General features: G+C 34.2%; 1 protein-coding gene across 1 annotated transcript in view; it reads right to left on the reverse strand.

Moving 5' to 3' along the window:
• The window catches only part of ckn (CRK like proto-oncogene, adaptor protein), a 214,130-nt gene extending 210,090 nt beyond the window's left edge, over positions 1-4,040 (reverse strand). Inside the window, exon 1 of the mRNA XM_085949782.1 lies at positions 3,736-4,040. The gene's annotated coding sequence lies outside the window, so the exon portion shown is untranslated. The remainder of the gene's footprint in view (positions 1-3,735) is intronic.
• Between the last annotated feature and the right edge of the window lie 16,299 nt (positions 4,041-20,339).

Here is a 20,339-nt window from a genome sequence, read left to right on the forward strand (position 1 = left end):
AATTAAAATACAATACATAATTATTACATCTCAATGTTTCATACAAGTTTTTTTAATATAATATCATTATTATTAACGAAACCCGGGTCGCAAAAAGTGACCCAAATGGAATAAGTAGTACAAAACGTATATCAATAAGAATTTAAACTAAAATTTTATCAAGTATCCTCAAGCCTACAATATATTTTTTTATTAATACCTAAGTATATTTATTTATTACATGATACTATCTGTCATGCCAACAGCTAAGCATCAATTACAACGACTTTTCAGGAGAGAAATTTAAACACATAAATACATTTAATTGGGTGATTTAAAAGGCAATGAAATAAAACGTAAATTTTTAAATGTGCCATAATATATTTAATTGTTAAATTACGCTGTATCGGCGATGTACGATGAGAATTTCCTGGGTTGATCATATTACCAACAAGATTTTAAAATGACCCAATAAGCCAAGAGTGCTACTATCGAAGGCTTCATACTTTGATCCAACGCGTATTGCAGAGAAACGTAGAGGGCAGCAGAAACGTGGGCAGAAGGAGATTCTCTTAGTGCGTACGGAAAGGGAAGAGCTGCTCAAGTCGGTTCAACCAGCTGTTGGGCCCGTTGGACTGTCCTACTTGGTCACTACAAAGGTCAATTTTGTTGCATTTAGAAAAAAATTGCGGCGTCGAATATTGCCAGCACGAATATCTCTTCATTTAGATTGTTCAACCGTTTTGTATTTGCTTTGTTACTTATTACAGTTTCTCTTTATTTAAAGTCATGTAAATTCAGTCAAAGCACATTTGAGTGCATGGCGACTTAAGTCTTGTGTGCTAAAATGATGCTTCACATCCAAACGTACGGTCCCGTGATACACACGATTAAGACCGGGTGTGGCTTGGTGGGGTCATTAACTTCTACGACTACCCTACCTTGTAAATGTCTGAGGTGTCAATGATGTGCGACTGGCCCAGGATAAAAGGATTGTATGTAGGTACACACCTACTGCAAAACACATTAACTATTACACTTGTGAATTTTCTGCGAATTTATATATTTTTTATTGTTTCAAATTATGGGTTTAAATATTCAAGTTAGAATTAATAAAATATAATATATAATTGAACGCATAAAATATAATAAAACGTGAAAAATCTATACTTAATATCTAATATCTATTCGTAGTAATTAAAATGGAAGAAGAAACCATAAGTGACGTTTGTCACAATAAACTTGTATAGCATAACAGAACACACCCAAATTCAACACGCGATACTCGAACGGACACACCCACCAAACAATACTTGCACGTGGAAAAGAAACTACCTCCCGATATAATAATAATAATGAAAGAAAAACAACAAACCAACGGTGCACGATATTCCAATGGCGCAAAAAAACAAAAACAAGCAGGTCACGGCACGCGACGTTCCAAATTCAAACGTGTTTCCCGCGCTTTTCTTTAATTTTCACTCTTTCTTTCGAATTCGAATCGAATAGTATTGTTTACTAAGCATACTGGAACAGATCGATGTGATTGTTATACTCGACGGTACTGATTCCCAATGGAGATATCCGAAAGTACTATGGCGCGACTTTTATATTCTGTCCGAAACGTCTCGAGCGGTTAACGTAAGAAGCGGGGACTAGGATGTACAGATGTACGTTAAAAAACAAGAGAGAGTTTCAGTTTCAAACATGACAGAGGTGACGCTCTGTAGGAAGGCAATTTCATGCACTCTAACAAATACACAATAAAAATAATAAAAATATAAATAATATATAAACGTTACTGATTTCCATATTGTGTGTAGAGTTGGGATGTGTGTTGAGTAGAGATTTTCAATCCCGAATCTCGAGAATTTAAATTTTTAACATTTCGGGAAATCCCGGATCTCGAGAATCTTTTCTCGGGATTCGGGATTTCTTTATTATCAAATATTATTTGAAAAAAAAAACGATTTTCTATATGAAAAAAGTGGACAGAAAACACAAAACGTTCAAAGACTGATCGGGGCATTTAACACAATGAAGCCAACGTCGACTTAAAAAGAGCGCAATTTTTGCAACATCAGGGAATTTTGTGTATCAAAAGCGTACGCGATTGTCAGTCTGTGTTTTTTGGAATTCCATTTTAATAAGTATTATTTTGAAATATTTTCGTTTTCCTAATAGGTACTATTTTGTTTGTCTTCTTACATAAATAAAAAAAACATATTTTTTGGGAATTTGTCTGTTTTTACACTGATTTTAGGATTTTTACAGGTTTTTATAAATTTCCCGATATCTCGAGAATTCAAAATTTCATCATTTCGGGAAATCCCGAATCTCGAGATTGAGATTCTCTCGGGAAATATCCAACTCTAATTGTGTGTGTGTGCCTGAATTTCATAACCCATTTATAACAATCTAATTTCAATTTATAAAACACTAACCACTGTTTCATAAAGTAAGTAGATAGGTAGGTACGTAAAATGCTATTTATTATTATTATTCGAACGTGTCTGATCCTGATAAATCACATGGGCCTCGCCTCCACAGTGTGGAGGTTTGTATTAACAGATTTTTGTTTTTACGAGAAATGGATGTTAGCCACTTGCTCAACCTATTAGGCCCATACTCTGACACATGCACAAATTGAAAAACAATATGTGTATTTGGCAGACCCAGGATTCGAACCTGGGACCCACGAAGCTATAGGCCGACGCTTAAGCCGCGCGGCCATCATGGGTATTATTTAACCATTTACAAATTTATTTTCTCATTATGAACTATGTATACTTTTTTCCATTTTCTAATAGTCAGTTACTTCATCGAATTACACTATTTTGTGAAAATATTGTTGGAATAGGTATAATTCGATACGTGTTTTTTTTTTAGAATTGTGGAATCAGAAGTAAAAAATAATATTTAAAAAAATTCATAATAACATGCCATCATTTAGGTACATGAAAAATCTTCATTAATTTTTTTTTGTTACTAATTTCAATATTTCCACCACTCTCGGTCACTGTAAATACTAATCCCGAGATACACCCCTTTTTCGCCGTGGCCCGATCCATGGGCCGCCACAGAGTGCAGGTTGCATTAACAGATCTTTCTTTTTACGAGAAATGGATGTCTGGCACATTCTCAACCTATTAGGTCCATACACACATCGAAAAACATCCAGTTTCACCAGACCGGGAATTCGAACCAGGGAACCACGACAGACATACCCCTAGGAACGGTTAAGGCTATACTTCATTCAGTTGAGGCATGGTCTAAGAAGATCGTGGCTAGGCGATGCGCGGATTGTGCAAATGACGCGTGCCGAACGAAATATAATTTGTCATAAAAATTCAACATGCGTCCTTTTAATGTTATGTTTATTATTATATTCGTAATAATAATAGTATATTCATTGACATGTTTTCTTTTTCAAGTACATGCGGAACGTTTTTTAGTCATCTTTACACGATTTAAGAATATATTCCTCTGAAGCCATCACAAAACAAATTGACGTGTTCACAAGTCGACTATCGCTCTCCGACTGGCAACGCGGCCGAAATTACGTCCCACATGCTGTTCAAAATTATTTGCCGTTTCACTTATGTACGCTCTTAATGTAATACACAACAATCAATTACAGTAATAAAAATGCTACACCTCTAAACTATTAACGAACACAACACAAATTAAAAGTACCTAGTCAAAAATTGTCATTTATATAAACGCACTGTTTTTAATTTTGAAGAAAAAAATTACCTCAAACTTCATATTTCACATTTTTTTTCGTGCATTCGTTTCGTAAGTTTAATCAACGGATACCATTCGTAAATTTCACGTATCCGTAAACATTTTTTTTGTCGGGTATGTTTCACGAAAAACTTCACTGTTCGAAAGAAAATCCAGCGCGGTGCCGAGGAATTTCCCGCGATTTTTCCGGTCGTGTTCGTTGGAGGTCGTAAAACGTCGGCGACGGAGGGAAGGAAAGCGACGCGAAGTGAACAGCCGAATCGACGGCCGGGGAGCGGAAGACGTCCGCTCTCGATGAGAAACGTTTTACGACTACTCTCAACTCTGAAATCTGAATGAATACTCTGCAATCTGCACTGATCGTTTACTATTTCTACTTGCGATGTTGGATTTACAGTTTACACGGAAAATTTTGATGGAGCTGCACATTCAGGGAAAATGTATTTCAATTGGAGTTTCTGTAGACAACGTATAGACGTACAACCAAGCCAGTGAGTGATCCTTGGTCGCTCGATGTAATTAAAATTCAATAAAAACTAAAAATATTAAAAAAAAAAATACCTGCATTTCTCATTACATCTCTCTGATTTGGTCCACTCGGATCCATCGCAACATATGTTCTAAATAACAAATTATAAATAATATGTACCTACATACATAATTTTGAAAATATATTATAACCAATAGAAAAAATCCTTTTTGCTGCATCTCTTGGGTTTACGCCCCGTCCGTGCATTTATCCTTTATGCTACAAGGCGACGTACTAATTGCGACAAATTTTAACTATTGGCCTTTTTAATACCTGCTCATCAGCGCTCTTCGAAATCAAGCTACTTTGGCAATCGGCTTTTGTTTATTAAATCAAAGTATATACCTACTACTTTAATTACTGCGACGTCACGGGTGGCTCACCTAACTTTTTTCAAAAAGGATTTTTTCTATTGGTTATAATATATTTTCTCAGAAGTGTTTTTCAAAATTATGTATGTTCAATAATTAGAATGGTACATACTTAAATCTTGTGAATTATTCGTTGAATAAAAGAAATAGTTAATTAATAAATAATATGTGTTCAACCATGCCCATCCTTAATTCGAGCATAATATGGACATCACATGGTGCCTCCAAGAATCCTAATCGCTCGCCAGTCTTCTTGTGTGATTCCAGGTTATGTCAGCATCCCGTAGTTCCGCCATATATACTCTTCAGATAGAATTTAGCGGAATTTCAGGACGCCGGAATCCGGTTGATTTGAAGAACAAACAACCCAGGTTGGAATTCTCTTCAGGCGTCCGCAGCACGTGGCCGAGCCATGTCCAACGTCGCCTATTCGCTCTCAGCGTAATCTCTCATCAAGCATCCTCTCATTAGAAGTGTATAGACTTGAAAATACATCATTTTAAAGTCTCAGAAAAAAATAGGATAGAGAGTTGGATTCAATCATACATCTCTCATTTTCCTGGTGAGTGATTTTATCTATCCGTCATTTAAATTTAACCAACATTGTAATTTAAATCAATGTAATGATGTTACTGGCATGATTCATAGCTGGAGTCAGGAGTAATCCCAAATTTAAATTTTTACATAATAATTATGTACACTAGGTACATAAGAATTTTCATTTTTTCAAACAGGACATAGATTTTTATCGAAACTATATATTTTTGAAAGAGGTTTCTGAATTGAACATAATTATCGTTTATATAATATTACGTATGTCTATTTTGATAGAGCCACGCTAAAAAGAAAAAACGTATTGTCTTTTTGTAAAAACATGTAAATTAATAGGTCTGTCGTAAAATCTGAATAATTTAAAGAATGGTCGAAAGACAGAAGGAGATTCTCTTGGCTATGCAACATCCGCAGACCACTCGATGTCGAATGCGTCGGGGAGCACATACGACTGACCTAGAATACGGAGGTGTACCTACTTCAAGTTGGTCGTCAATCTTCAATAGAAGACGGCACCAGAGGAAGAAGAGCCAACATTGACATAAAGGTACTTATTTATTTCTCACGATATTTAGCTGAATTGTGATTATAATTATACATATTTTTAATACATTAATGCTTTAATAATAATACCTACATGTATATATTATGTAAGTAAGTATAGCTTATTCCTTAAAATTAATAGTTTTTTTTTTTAATATATTTTTACGTAAAATATGACAGATATCTTGTCTCGATAACTGATATCCCAAAACTGCCAAACGACCATTTTTCATTGTAAACTATGAATTCAGACGGCGATCGATTAGGCCGCAAGATAAAGGCAGATTGATGACACATTTTAATATTAATAACATCGTAAATTTTATAATAGTACCTTTTAAAAGCGGCGAAGATTTAATCGGGGCACGGGTGGGAATCGATCATGGATGCACGGGCAGCAAAAAATAATATAACATGTCGCTCGCTTACCTGGAAAAAAAGAACGTGCTTGATTAAAAATATGTTAAGGGTCACTTAGTACAATAATTTATCTATAGTTATTTATAAGCGTGTGTTACGGTAATGACAACATGTAAGTAAAAATTATATTGAAGGCAATCATGTGTTTTTTTTAAACAATCACTTGACAATGTTACCATTTCATTGGGAAATTTTCGTTTCGTAAAAAGAAGAGGAAGCCAAGATATAATTTGCAAACTGATTCTTTTACTAAATATAATAAAATCAAAATTACAATATTATGCAATTAAATAGATCATAGTATTATATTACTGGAGGTACAGCAGATACGGGTAACTTTGCACATCGGTCTAGAATTGACTACTACAAAAAAATTGTCAACTGTCGGTTTGGATGTCTGTATTTCCATTTAAAATCCATGGATGGTTAGTAATTATTATGAATAATTAGTATCATGGGCCAAAGTTACCCAATCTGGAGTGCTAACATTGGCCCGTATAGTTTAAAAAAACTTATAAAAATTAAAGCAATAAACGTTTTTTGGAATGTGATAGCTAATGGATATTTATATTAAATAATATGACATAACTGTAATGACGATTTATGAAAAAAAAAAAAAAAACGTTAGAGGCGGGCCAAAGTTACCCGTGTTGACTATACGATTTTGTTTTACAGGTATTTAGAAAATTTAGTAAATCCCACTCGGCTCAATATTTTTGAGCGGATTTGAATGTCTCTGGGGTTTTAGCTTTAGCTAAGTAATAAACAGTGTTTTTGGTTTTAGTGAAATGAGAACCCAAGTTTTAAACTACCGTTTATCTTATTTATGTAAAATAAATTATTGGATTGTTTCGAGATAATCTCCAAATAATATACCTGTACTGTATTTTTAGAATTTAGATGGAATTTGACAAACACTCACTCTGTCAATTTTTTTTACTATGATTTTTATAATAAGTATACCTACACGTTACTAAACCTTTTCAATGAGGTACTTACGTCATGATATTTAATGGAAGTAAATTGTCACACGGCACTGCAGTTCGGGTGCGTCGATTCAGGCCTTTCTTTATTCCAAATGCATCCGATTAGAATCTTCAATTGGATAAAAAAACAATGCATTTGGAATCAAGTAGGAGCCTGCGTCGACGCACTCGAACTGCAGTGCCGTGTATCTCAGTCCGAAGCGGAGCATATTGGCACCCGGAGAACAGAGGTTATACAAGCAAATTTTATACAAGGAATGGTTGTTACACACTCGCCAAATCTGCTGCGTCCAAATGATTTTTTTGTCACTCCTTTATCAGGAATTCTTCACCGTCGGTATGAATGCCGTCTTAAGATGCGTAATTAATATGTTATACTTACTTTACTTACACACTTATATACCTACAATTATTATTGTATTCTTAATGTTTACCAATGTCGTAATTGCTTAACTACTTAGTTGAAAAATTGATAATATAATGTAACACATCGCTCCGATTCAAATATTAGTTAATAATAAATAAATATTGGTTTTACAAAATGGCCCACGCTCTGCACACAATGGGCCAATGTTTGGTTTGCCAAAATATTATTTTACCGCCTACCATCTCTCCGTAATTTTGAAATATAACCTCTATTAATACTAAATGATAAATATAATAATCAACGGTCATTAAATCGGCCTCTCGATTCATTTACCAGCTACCTATCGAAATATTGGTAATATACAATATTATTTTGTGTTTAGTATGTTATTTTAATGACTCTATTCTGTGTCATTGTTATTTCTTAGGAATATCGATATTCGATATAAGCAAATTTAATTTTATATTAAGTTAATAATATGCATAATGATAAACATCTTGGTGAATCATATCATAAAAAATATACCAGTAGCTAAAAATGTTATACAGCAGTGGTAGCGAACCTATGGCACGCGAATGTTTTATTTTGAAGAGAAAAAATAATACCTATGATAAATAAATGACAAATCGTATTGTATAAAAAATAGCAGTCTAATACTCTTCAAGAATAAGCATTAAGTACGTTTACTGTAAATATATAATTGCATCGGTCAGTCTTTAGATTTTATGCGTCACATATAACATTATCGCAATAACCTCATCAGGCGGCGGGGAGTGCCGCACCGCGAACCTCTAATTTTGATCGAGTTACAATACTTGAGACCACTGTAGCGAAAGAATACATCATCTGATAGGAGCAATTCTAATGTCAATTTGTGCGTAAATAAGCAAACTAATTAATAGATTAACAAACAATTTCATTTCTACCCACAAAAAATTACTAGTGAAACTAGCAGTCGTAATTCAGGCAGAGTTTCAAAATTGGTGGACCGAAATGTATGGCGTAATTGAAAAAAGCAATACAGCTATAATATGTGTGCTATGTTCTGTATCTAGAACATCATCATTTTTTTAGAATTTTTAAAAACTATTTTCCCCCATAACTACTCGACACGCCAGACAGTTGAAAAATAGTATTTGGGAAATTTTGGCACGCGTACGTAAAAAGGTTCGCCAACCCTGTTATACAGTAACAAATTCCCATAAACAGCAACTCTATCATGTAATAGTTTCCGAGACAACAGTTAACTGATTCGCAACCTTTTTGGAATCGTGGCCCTTAGTAGGTACCTATATCCTAAGTAACCTGCGACGCTTCGCCATATTTACGTAAAATTGTATTTTTGATAGAATGAAGAAAATAAGTGAATTAACAACTTTTCACCTTGTTTTCATTGGATTAATCGACGTTAATTGTACGCGGTGTCCTGGTTAGTAGAGCGTCACTCTCTGGAACCGTGCGTCGCGGTTCGATGCCGCAGCTGAGCAACAATGCATGTTGGTTTTGGTCTTTGGAGGATGGTAATTTAATCGAATGACGATTTTCCGAGTGATACATTTCATAGATAATGTATAGGTATACTTAAATATTATGAAATTGCAACCGTATTAAAATTGACAGTCTTGTTATTCAAACATCGATACTGCGATCAAACATGAATTTTGCATAATAGTATTATTTGTTCCCTTGGATTGGGATCCCGTAGAACAATGTCAAGTAAACCCAGTGCTTTCATTTCAATTTATTGACAGGTTGAATTCGTTTCGATCGTTGAATTAGTAAGAATCGTTTTCAAAAAAAAAAGTGTCTGATAGCGAGCGCCATACTAATATGAATTTATATAAAAGCACACTCACAATAAATCTTATATTAATTATTGATTGTTGATTTAGTTAATACGATAATCATATTATAAAGCTAATCCAGAAATGCGCAATAAACAGTTTCAATAATACAATATTTATATTGCAAACCCTGCTACATAATATAATAGATATATGTGACAAATTCTATAGCACAAAAGCTCGACATTCAGTTTTTCAGAAGTTTTTGTGTTTATATTGATTATAAATTAAAACAATACTATTAGATACCTACCTAATTGGTTTGTTTTTGGTACATATATTATAAGTAAATAAAGTCATCATTATATAGACTAAATAAAAGACTCGAATACTTAATAAACATGTCATCCAATAATAATTTACGACATGACTTGATCGATGTTTTTTTATTAATAAAAACAACATGAAGATATCACGCGAGAGTGGCAAAGCCTTGACGGGCGATCGGAATTGTGTGACCCGCCCACGTCCAGCTTAATTCCGCGCCGCAGCTGTGACGAGTGGGCACGCGTCGCTCGATGCAACAATGGAATCGATCCAAGGTACCTAATCCGTCCGACTCTTCGAAGGATAGAAACATAAGTGACAATCTCACACAAGTGGAATGTGGTAATATCCGAAACGATACAGTTGAACACAGTTACACCCTCCTCCACCTCTCAAATTAGTCCTAATTCAATTTGATTTTTAATTTATTGAAGTATGTAGTGCTTAGCACCAAAAAGGTTGGACACCACTTATATAGCTACCTATAGTATATATAATTAAAAATTACACATCTTTATGCATGTAAAATTTGTAGAAATACGTTTTCATACTGAATGAGAATCGTGGAAAATATTTGGATCCGTAGTACCTAACTCAATAGGTACCTGCGTACGTACACAGATTCGCGTAGCACCCTTAGCATCTGTAAGTATGCATTCATGATAAGACATCCGAAAAAGATGTTGCATTATATTTGGAACAAATAATGCCATACAATTCTAACAACTAGTAGACCAGTGGCGGCTCTACCTTGGGGGTTCAAGGGGATAATACCCGCTAACAGATAAATGAAAATGACGAAAGAAAACAACGATTAACTTCATTAAAATCAACGGTTTCTACTATACGACATATTTATTTTACTGTATAACAAACAAATCATAATACTGTAGTAATTAAATAAATAATATGTAGGTACCAGTAGCGAAGGGTGGAGGTAGGCTGTTAAGATCCGCCATAAATAGTGCACATTAAACTTTGTTAGTCATACGTGTTTGTTTTCATTGAACTAAGAATATAATTTTCAGATGGTGCTCGTTAGTTTTTAAAATTCAATTAAGCCCCGCCTAAACCAAACCAAAATAGTTTAGGTATGCTATGGGCGATCCGACAAAAATAGTGCACACTTTTTCAGTCATACTTGTTTGTTTTCATTGAATTAAAAATACATATTGTCACAGATGGTGCTTGGTTAGTTTTTTTAAAATTCATTAAGCTCCGCCTAAACGCCCTAAGGCCTAAAACAAACTCTAATACTTAGATAAAAAATATTATTCTATCTATAAAATATCCAAAGTTATGTATATTATAATTGCATAATTTTAGATAGTTTATGGATATAGGTACGAGTATTTTTTACTATTATCTATTATGGCTTGGTCGCAGGGTTTAATTGAATTTTAAAAACTAGCCAACACCATCTGTAAATTGTAGTCTTATTTCAATGAAAACAAATGCGTATGACTGACAAAGTTTAGTGTGCACTATTTATGGAGGATCTTAGCAACCTACCTCCACCCTTAGCCAATGGTAGGTACCTACATAAAGTCATTATATATTTTGTCAATATATGGATAGTTTATTATTTAATAATATTTAGTTCACCCATTCCTTTCATTTTTTTAATCGATTCCTTTTCTATTGACAGTTGACACCGATAGGACATGATTTGACAAATATAATCAACGATCAACGGAGGAGATTTCGCTGGCCATCCCAATCTCACACGAATCTGCAACATTAATGTTTGAATGTATTATGTACAAGTGACATGGGTGTATTGAGCTTGAAAGCTTCGCATGCGTTGAGTTGATGCCACGATGGTACTTTTGAAAAAAACCACCGTTAGTGTCATAGAGCGGAATGCAGAACCTTCCGTCATAACTAAAACTTCCTTGGTACAAAACACTATGCAGAAATATCGTCCTTAGTTATGGGCATGTTGTCTATGGTTCACCTTGTCTTAAAAGCTTCGTTCGCTTTTTCTATTAAAATAATACCATATTTAAAATTTCTCTTTCATTGTTAATTGTTAAACGATTGCAAAAATATGACAACTGCAGTTTATAAATGCAATAACTATACATACACAATTAATATTTAATTATAATACTCATAAGTTTCCGTTATCAGTCATTATACGTGATTTCACAGGCCCCGCAAGATATTTTTTTAACATGGTAACATTAGCGTCAAGACGCTGAACGAAATCATTTCTATCTTTGGCATCTTCGTATTTCTGCGTATGTGCAAACTGTATATGCATATTCTGCATGTGCATGCCAAACGAATTAACACTATCAATATCCATATTTAAATGAATTTGTGTGTATGGACTGTTTTATAGACACGCAAATTTATTTTGACATCTGTCAGTGGTAATACAGAAGGGGGCGTGTTCATAACAAAAGTAGTCTATGGTTAAGGATTCCTTAACTCTATAGTCAGTAGGTATAGTCTATAGTTAAGTCATCCTTTTCGGCAACTTATCCTTAAGATCGAAAAATTGGATTGTGCATTAGGCTCATAGTGTGTAAATAATTCGTGAACATATGAAAAGCGCCAGCGCCGCCACTGATAGGCTATAAGTCGTGGTACGAATTGGCGCCGATTGAAATAATATAATCGATCTGAAGCACATCCGTAGCCATAGATTATTATGTCACCTTTCCAATTAGGTGTTTAAAAAAAAATATTTTCATTCATACGTCAAACGCGTAGGATAATAATTACACATAGGTGTTTATATTTGAAAAGCAGCCGTAAATATATGTCAAATATTTTGTGAGTAGGCAGACGGATTGATTATTAAAAATGAATTAATTATTATCGGAGATTTATCGTAAAAATATTTACAAATAAAGCTGGTGCTTTTATAGCCTACAATATCTACATTTTAAGCCGCGCTAATAATATGTATAACCATTTGTAACCATTCAGAACACATATTATAATATCTTGATAATGGCCTCTGCAACGAGCCCGAAACGTCGAGGAAAGAAGGAAGAAGTAGGTAGGTACACACGGTGGAAACCCAAAAATCTATTACGATAATAAAACAACCGTGAAAGTCTCAAACTCTGCAACGAGCCTGAAACGTCGAGGAAAGAAGGAAGAAGTACCCAAAGTGGAAATCCAAAAATATATTACGACATTTGTAAGGCTTAAAGATAATAACACTATATATTATAACAATTCAAATGATCAAAACAATATTTGGTATGTATCAGAAGTAAGTACAGTAAGAATGCTAGTAACACCCCCTTCGACTTACACCAAGTTTGACACTTTGACAATTTGACCACATATTGCATGTAGTGTAGACCGAACAAACAAGTGAGCTGATATGCGATTAAATAATTAATTGTTATGGTAAGGAGTTCGCAAAGCAAAAATGTGCTTATTGAAAAAAAACGTTCTGTGTTCTTATGTACGCGCGATAGAAGTTACACTTCTTTGGCGTAATTTTTGGCGTATGAAACATAATAATTATTACTGTCTTCAATTATTATAAACCGCTAATAAATAAATTGACATGGGATATGCGACAAATATTATCCTAAACTGTAAAAGTATGAAGTGTCTAAATATTGAAAATTTACAACATACCATTGTTTGAATTATTTACCAACTCAACTTACAAAATTTATTTATTGATATATAATTTTACTCATAAATAATACTTACATAAATATAGCCTCAAATCTTAATGAATAATCGTAATAAAATCATAATAAAAGTTGCAACATTATTTGGAACACCCAAACGTCGCGGGCAAAATAAATTATGTTGCATCACCGGGCAAAACTTCCGTCCCACGTACGTAACGTTAATGCGTTACATTTGCGCGCGTCACACGCCAAAAATACACTCTGATCTGTTTTCCCAAACGCGCCTTAAAGGTTCAAATAGACTATATTATGACGATCGGGCACATATATGCTAAGAGCGTTTTAGTGTCTATGATCAAATCTATGCCATTCCGATATTTATACATTCATATTGTATGACAGCTATGGCATCGTATTTACACTCTGTGACACAGGACGCCAACATAAGAAACGGGTTTTTCGACATATATATGACCGATCGTCATAGAGTGTATTTGAAGCATAAGAAGTGTAACTTCAAAAATATTCTCACACGATGGGGTTGCGCGTGGTGCGGGCACGAAGCAATCGTTGACGGCTATGTTATCGTAAATTACGCTCTTTATAGGTATAACAGGAAAATTTGACGACCCACTAGGAAGATAATCTCGGCACACCGGTTGAAAAACACTTGCCGTGGTATTATATTATGTTTGTACCACTGCGCAAATAAAATTCGATAAAAAACCAATTCATACTGGCAAATTTTATCTTCATTACACAGCGATGCTGTGAATTGTGACAATGAAATAATCATGCATGGGCAAAGAAGATAAAGCACAATTTGTTGAATTTAATTACGGGCTGATATTAATCGTCGGCTGGCAGAATTTACAATATGTACTCAGTCGAAAGCTAATAATATAATATTATAAAACAAAATATCCCACGGATTTAGAGGATTGATAAATATTTATTTACGAACCAGATGTTCAGACTATTATGTTCATTTTTAACACAATAACATCGTAAAGTCGCCAAGAACAGGTCGATATTTTTAACGATATTTACGGCCATTATGTTAGCCCACACTGCTCGAACAGGACCGTCCCGTAAATGTGTAAAAAAGTGAATTGCACGAGGGTTATTTTAATGGAAATTACCATGCCCTTGCTTTTTCCTACAAGGTGGTTGGGAGGGTTAGTTGCATTGATGTGTAGTTAATTATGTTCCTCCATTTATATATTTATTTTCTTTATGGCCAGAATTAAATATTTTGTGTAGTGTTCATGTGTTGTTTTATTGTTTAGTATTGACTAAGGTTTTTGGAGGTCAATTTCATGATTATGCTGTCTACATAGAGTCCTGAGAGGCCATCGCTCCCTTTGTTGTAGCATATGACAGTCGTTGATAACATGCCACACGGTTTGAGATGTGTAGCCGTCACATGGACAACAGTTATCGTCACTCAATTTAAATCTTTTAGATAGGCTTACACTGTTCCGTGGCCTGTTAATATCTGTGTGAGTTCGTGTGATATTTTTATGTTCCTGGCAAGAGTGATGGCAGAGGGTTGCAGATTTTGAATCAAATCGAATTTATAGCGTGGTATAAAAAACAAACAATGCACCCACGATGGCCGCGCGGCTTAAGCGCTGGCCTATAGTGTCGGGTACCAGGTTCGAATCCTGGGTCTGACAAATACACATATTGTTTTTCAATTTGTGTTTGAGTTAGAGTATGGACTAATAGGTTGTTGAGCAAGTGTCTGACATCCATTTATCGTATAAACAAAATGTGTTAATACAAACCTCCACTATGTGGAGGCCGATATGATCCTATTAGGATCGGACATGGTCTAAAAAACAATTATTACTCAATTACTTAGTTATTAGTTTTTAAGTATTACAACTCAAAATGGTTGAGCGGACGGACCACTTTTCGAAAATTATGAAGTTCAAATTACATTGGCAGATTTTCAGACGGACTATCTGGCCCGATCATGAAAAGTCACTTTTGAATCGTTTCCTGAAATCATAACGGAATTGAAACAATTCCTATTTTTTGGGCACGATTCCGCCCGACGATCATGTCGAAGATTACCGAGAACGTACAATAATATCTGAGTTAACTTTGAGCTTCCGAGTATGGCCGGACGTGGCGTGTCCTGTCTTGCATTTGACATAACATAACACAAATTTGACGTTTACAGACAATAAAAATACAAAGCATAAATTATTACTTATCTAAATGACATCTCCAATGGAAACAATTGGCATATAAAGTTACAAAATATGAGAGAAGACGGTTTTGTTTAGTGTTCCCACTAAGTTAACCAATAGATATGTTTTGGTTTATTTATACGGTTGCGCCAAATATGGCGGCCGTAATCCTTTATTTCCCTACCTACCTCACATCCTTATTTATTATTGTAACCTATCATCATCATTCAGCAACCTCATATCATCCATCAAAGTGTATCGTCCGTTTACCAGTGCATGAACACCGAACAGCGTAATTGATAGGTACATATTTAAAGTCGGCGATTGTTCACGACGATCGTTGAATCTGGTTGGATCAGCGAGTCGGCTGGTGTAATTGGGCATATTTTGTAAGTGTTTTATTTAGACATGAATTTAATCTCAATACTATACGTACAAATTTCCGGACTCGGTCTGACCCCGAACCATTCTGTGACAGGGTCACCAATTCTGATTCAGCCTTCGCTATTCTTATACAGGGTTTAATAAAATATATGCAACCGATGTGATTTTTTTTAATTTGTTTTTGGGGATGTGTATTTGTGTGTCGCACGGGGGAGGCCCAGTGCGTTAGGACGGGCCTGTGCTTGAGTAAGATTCGCAGTCCGAAATTCGCAACGCGCTTTGCTAATTTATTTGACCAGCAATTCAACGCAATGCTATCTTGTCCGCAATTCAATAACTCACAACACGTCTGAACCGCGTGGGAGGACCCACATTACATATATGTGGTAATATTCGAATCAATTATTAAAGAGGCAGTCCAAATTACAATAATATCACCTATTCATGACAACATACTTAACGCGATATATCCCGGCGTAAGCATCAACCTGCCTACATAGAAATTCTTTGCATATTTCGTATGGTTGCGTGTACGGATGACTTCGCAAAAATCGTTGTAACAGGTATACTAGTATCATAGTTTAAATAAACAACTGTTATACACTATAGCTACAATTCGGCTGAACATTTTAAGTATAAAATTAATGAAAGTACACCGAACCAATTATATTCATTATTCATATAATCAAAAATAACTGTGCGGAATAAACAGAAACTAGTAGAGTGAATGAAAATATTGTAAAAAATCTTAATCGAATTCTTCTTCGTAATATACTTACGTGTTATAGATGTAGATGATTGCTTACGTGTTGCAGACCAGTGGTTTAAAAACTTTATGTAACAACGCCCCCCGTATTTAAAATAAAATCTTCAAGGCCCCCAATACTATTATGATAGAAAAATGAATAGGAATTATGATTGCAAACAATTACTTTCGTTGATGAATTATGTGAGATAGAAAGTATTTATATTATAACTTGTGTATGATTAAAAGTCTCTTATTATTTATTATAAACCACAAATAGATATAAATAAAAATAAAAAATAATAAATATCTCACAACATTGAAACAAATATATTATTTATCTAGAAGACAAGGTAGGCGTAGGTACAAGGAACTCATTCTTGACACAATTCTGTATCAAATTTAATACACAAACCAACGAAGGATTAAAAGTTAAAGTTTTTTGAACTAGTACGCGCCCCCCAGTTTGGAAACCGCTGTAATGCAGAAGGTTAATCCGGTTATTATTACCTACATATCGTATTGTATCAACATTTGTTTTGCAGTCAAGTCTGTAGGGTAAAATTTAGTTTGTGCGAAAACACTTAAAAAACAGACTACGTTGAGTTTAAACAAAAAAAAACTTTGACAAGCCACCCCACGCTACAAATATTTTTAACATAACCTTAAAAAGGTTCGCTACCCTTGTTATAATGTACCTTGTCATAACTATGTGTCGTTATCGAGTGCACACGAAGCATTTTTGTTTGGGCATAAATACAATTCTGTCCGTCTCCAAACTCTCTGCCAAAACGGGCGCCTCCTGTGCTTTAAACTTTAAGTAAACCGCGACTTGCACATAGAACAAAATCTCAAATTTGATCCACGCTGGGATCGAACGAGTTGAAAAATAATTTATATTTAGATGTTAATTTGGCAAGATACGATCGTCGTAAATGTAAATCGAGTTAATAATATAATAGGCTTGTTGTAAATTATTAATTTGTATGTGTAATAAGTTTAATGGGAGCATTAAAATAAATTATTTAAGTGGCGCATACGTATTAGACCCAATACATTATTAATTTCCATAAAGATTTGGCATCTGGATATAAATTAAAGTTGTAATGATCGACTTTGGAAATTATCACAAATTCATATAATATCTACTAATAGCTACATTACACGAACAGTCTCGACGACTCACAAATTCTCGCGGACCGTTGTGACTGAGCAATCTTCAACACAAAATGATTCAGTTACCAATCGCATCGTCTTAACGCTTGTTCCGATATATAATGTGTCTCGTGTGAATACTAGTGGATCCAGGAAATGTTAAGGCATTTCAGTCAGAAAATCAAATAGCATAAGTCAAAGGTCGGCAAACCTATGGACCAAAGGAGCCAAATTTATATTGTTCATGTTTGAAAATGCTTGTTCACATACATATTATGTAGACTCGAATATGAGTTAGGAAAGCTATTCCATATATTATATGTCGATCTTTTAGACCGCTCCACTTGTGTTGTGAAATTAAATTGCATTTTGCCTCTCCAAATCCTCAATTTTGGTGGCAAGACCTACGAAATTGGAGCTCCATAACTCTTTGCTTGTTGAATCCACCAATAAAATTGTAATTCAAGTGCTCGTGTCGATATCAAATGGTGAAAAATTTTATTTGTCGACTTTTACAATGGGCGGATTTAAAACAACAACAATCATACCTTTTTGCATCAACCATCACGGAGGAAAAATTAGTCTCGCGATAATGTTATTATAAATAATATAATAAGTGTAAAAATCCATGATAAAAAATAAAAATTGTGAATTTTGTAAAAGTTTTTGTAAAAATTGAGAATTGGGAATTTGGCAAAGATCCGCATGGAGCTCGTGAGCTGCGGTTTGCTGACCCCTGGCATAAGTAAACATTAAAAAAATCGGTAGGTAGGCACTTTTGAATGATCTATCAAATTATATGATAATATCCAATCATTTTGGTTGATCACCAAAAATCTCTAAAATGGTAAATAAAAAAAACATACGACAAATACATAGGTGTACATTTATTTACTGTTGTTATTAACCAACAAAAGTCGACATTTTGTTGTATGGAATATTAAGTTTACAATAAGCGTGGAGCATAATACATTATATCGATTAAAAACGAGGCAAGTTTTAGTATGACAATTCCATTGACTGGCATAGTGGTAACGAATCGTAAAATAAACACAGCCCCGGGTGCGAGTCATGGGTCTGGCAAATTATCATGTTGTTTTTTCAATGTGTTTTGGACCCAGTGCATGGACCTAATATTATGTTGAGCAGTGGCGAAGGGTGGAGGTAGGCTGTTAAGATCCGACATAAATAGTGCACATTAAACGTTGTAGGCCATTCGTATTTGTTTTTATTGAATTAAGACTACAATTTTTAGATGGTGTTGGTTAGTTTTTAAAAATCAATTAAACCTTGCCTAAATAAAACCATAATAGTTTTGGTATGTTATGGGCGATTCGACAAAATAGAGCACACTTTTTCATTCATACCTACTTATTTGCTTTTGTTGGATTAAGAATACACATTACTGATATTTGTGATTATTTTTTTTAAATTCATTAAGCCCTGCATAAACCCAACTATAATAGACAAAAAATATTATTCTTTCTATAAAATATCCAAAAATATGTACCATTTAATGGCATAATTTTAGATATTTTATAGATAGACGGATATTTATTGACTATTATCAATTATGGCGTGGATTCAAAAAACTAACCAACACCATCTGTAAATTGTAGTCTTACTTCAATGGAAACAAATACGTATGACAGACTGAATTTAATTTGCATTATTTATGGCGGATCTTGATAGCTTACCTCCACCCTTCGCCACTAATGTTGAGCAAGTGGTTAACATACATTTCCCATAAAACAAAAATGTTAAAACATCCCCGTGGTCTTCTAAAGATCGAACATGGTTAAAAAATGATAATGACACGACTTAATGAATATATGCCAACTTATAAAAATAATTTAAAATCAAGATATTTATGAGTAAAAACTTCAATGAATAAAAGTTATACTGGCCGTCGCACAGGGCAACAAATTTAATGGATTATGCAAAATAAAGATTCCATGCGATAACAGCCCGTCATTTTAATTTTACATAACGCTTAATCTTAATCATAATATTTATAATCTCTCGTGCATAATAATAGTTAATAATGGCAAAATATTAATACACATCTATGTTGGTATAAGATGGTGGGGCCGCGGCCATTCTCGTAGATCCGAAATAGTGTTATAATATCTATAACTGAAATAAATATCAGTTTCAAGAATCACTTACATAGATTACAGACAGATGAGGTGCAAAATTTACACGGAAAAGAAAACCATACATTCGCAAAGAAACACAACACCTGCATAATATGTAATATCATAGTGACGTAACTTCGGAAGTATTTATTATCAAGCAAATAAGTCTTTATTTGAATTCAGAGAATTCAGAAAAATTCAGAGTTCAGTTTACCAAGAGCAGCTAGTGTTTCAATATAATCAGATAACTTTCCTCTGCCATAACCACTGTACGAAATGTGTAGTAGGTATTTAATTCTGTTCGCGGATAGTTGATCAAGATTTTACAATGACCATGCAATTTCATTTACAAAATGCACGAATAATAAATATCTCCTCAATCATAATATATTTCGCTAGGGGGTGGAACGAGACGAGGAGTACTACAGATCAAATAAAGAAAACATCAAACGAATTGAATACGGTTGAGAAGAAAGGTGCTATGTGCCATAAATAGAAAG

This window comes from Rhyacophila brunnea, unplaced genomic scaffold (genome assembly GCF_057557595.1).
Source record: "Rhyacophila brunnea isolate RB1 unplaced genomic scaffold, BYU_Rbru_1.0 scaffold_22, whole genome shotgun sequence".
In the NCBI taxonomy this organism is placed as follows: Eukaryota; Metazoa; Arthropoda; class Insecta; order Trichoptera; family Rhyacophilidae; genus Rhyacophila; species Rhyacophila brunnea.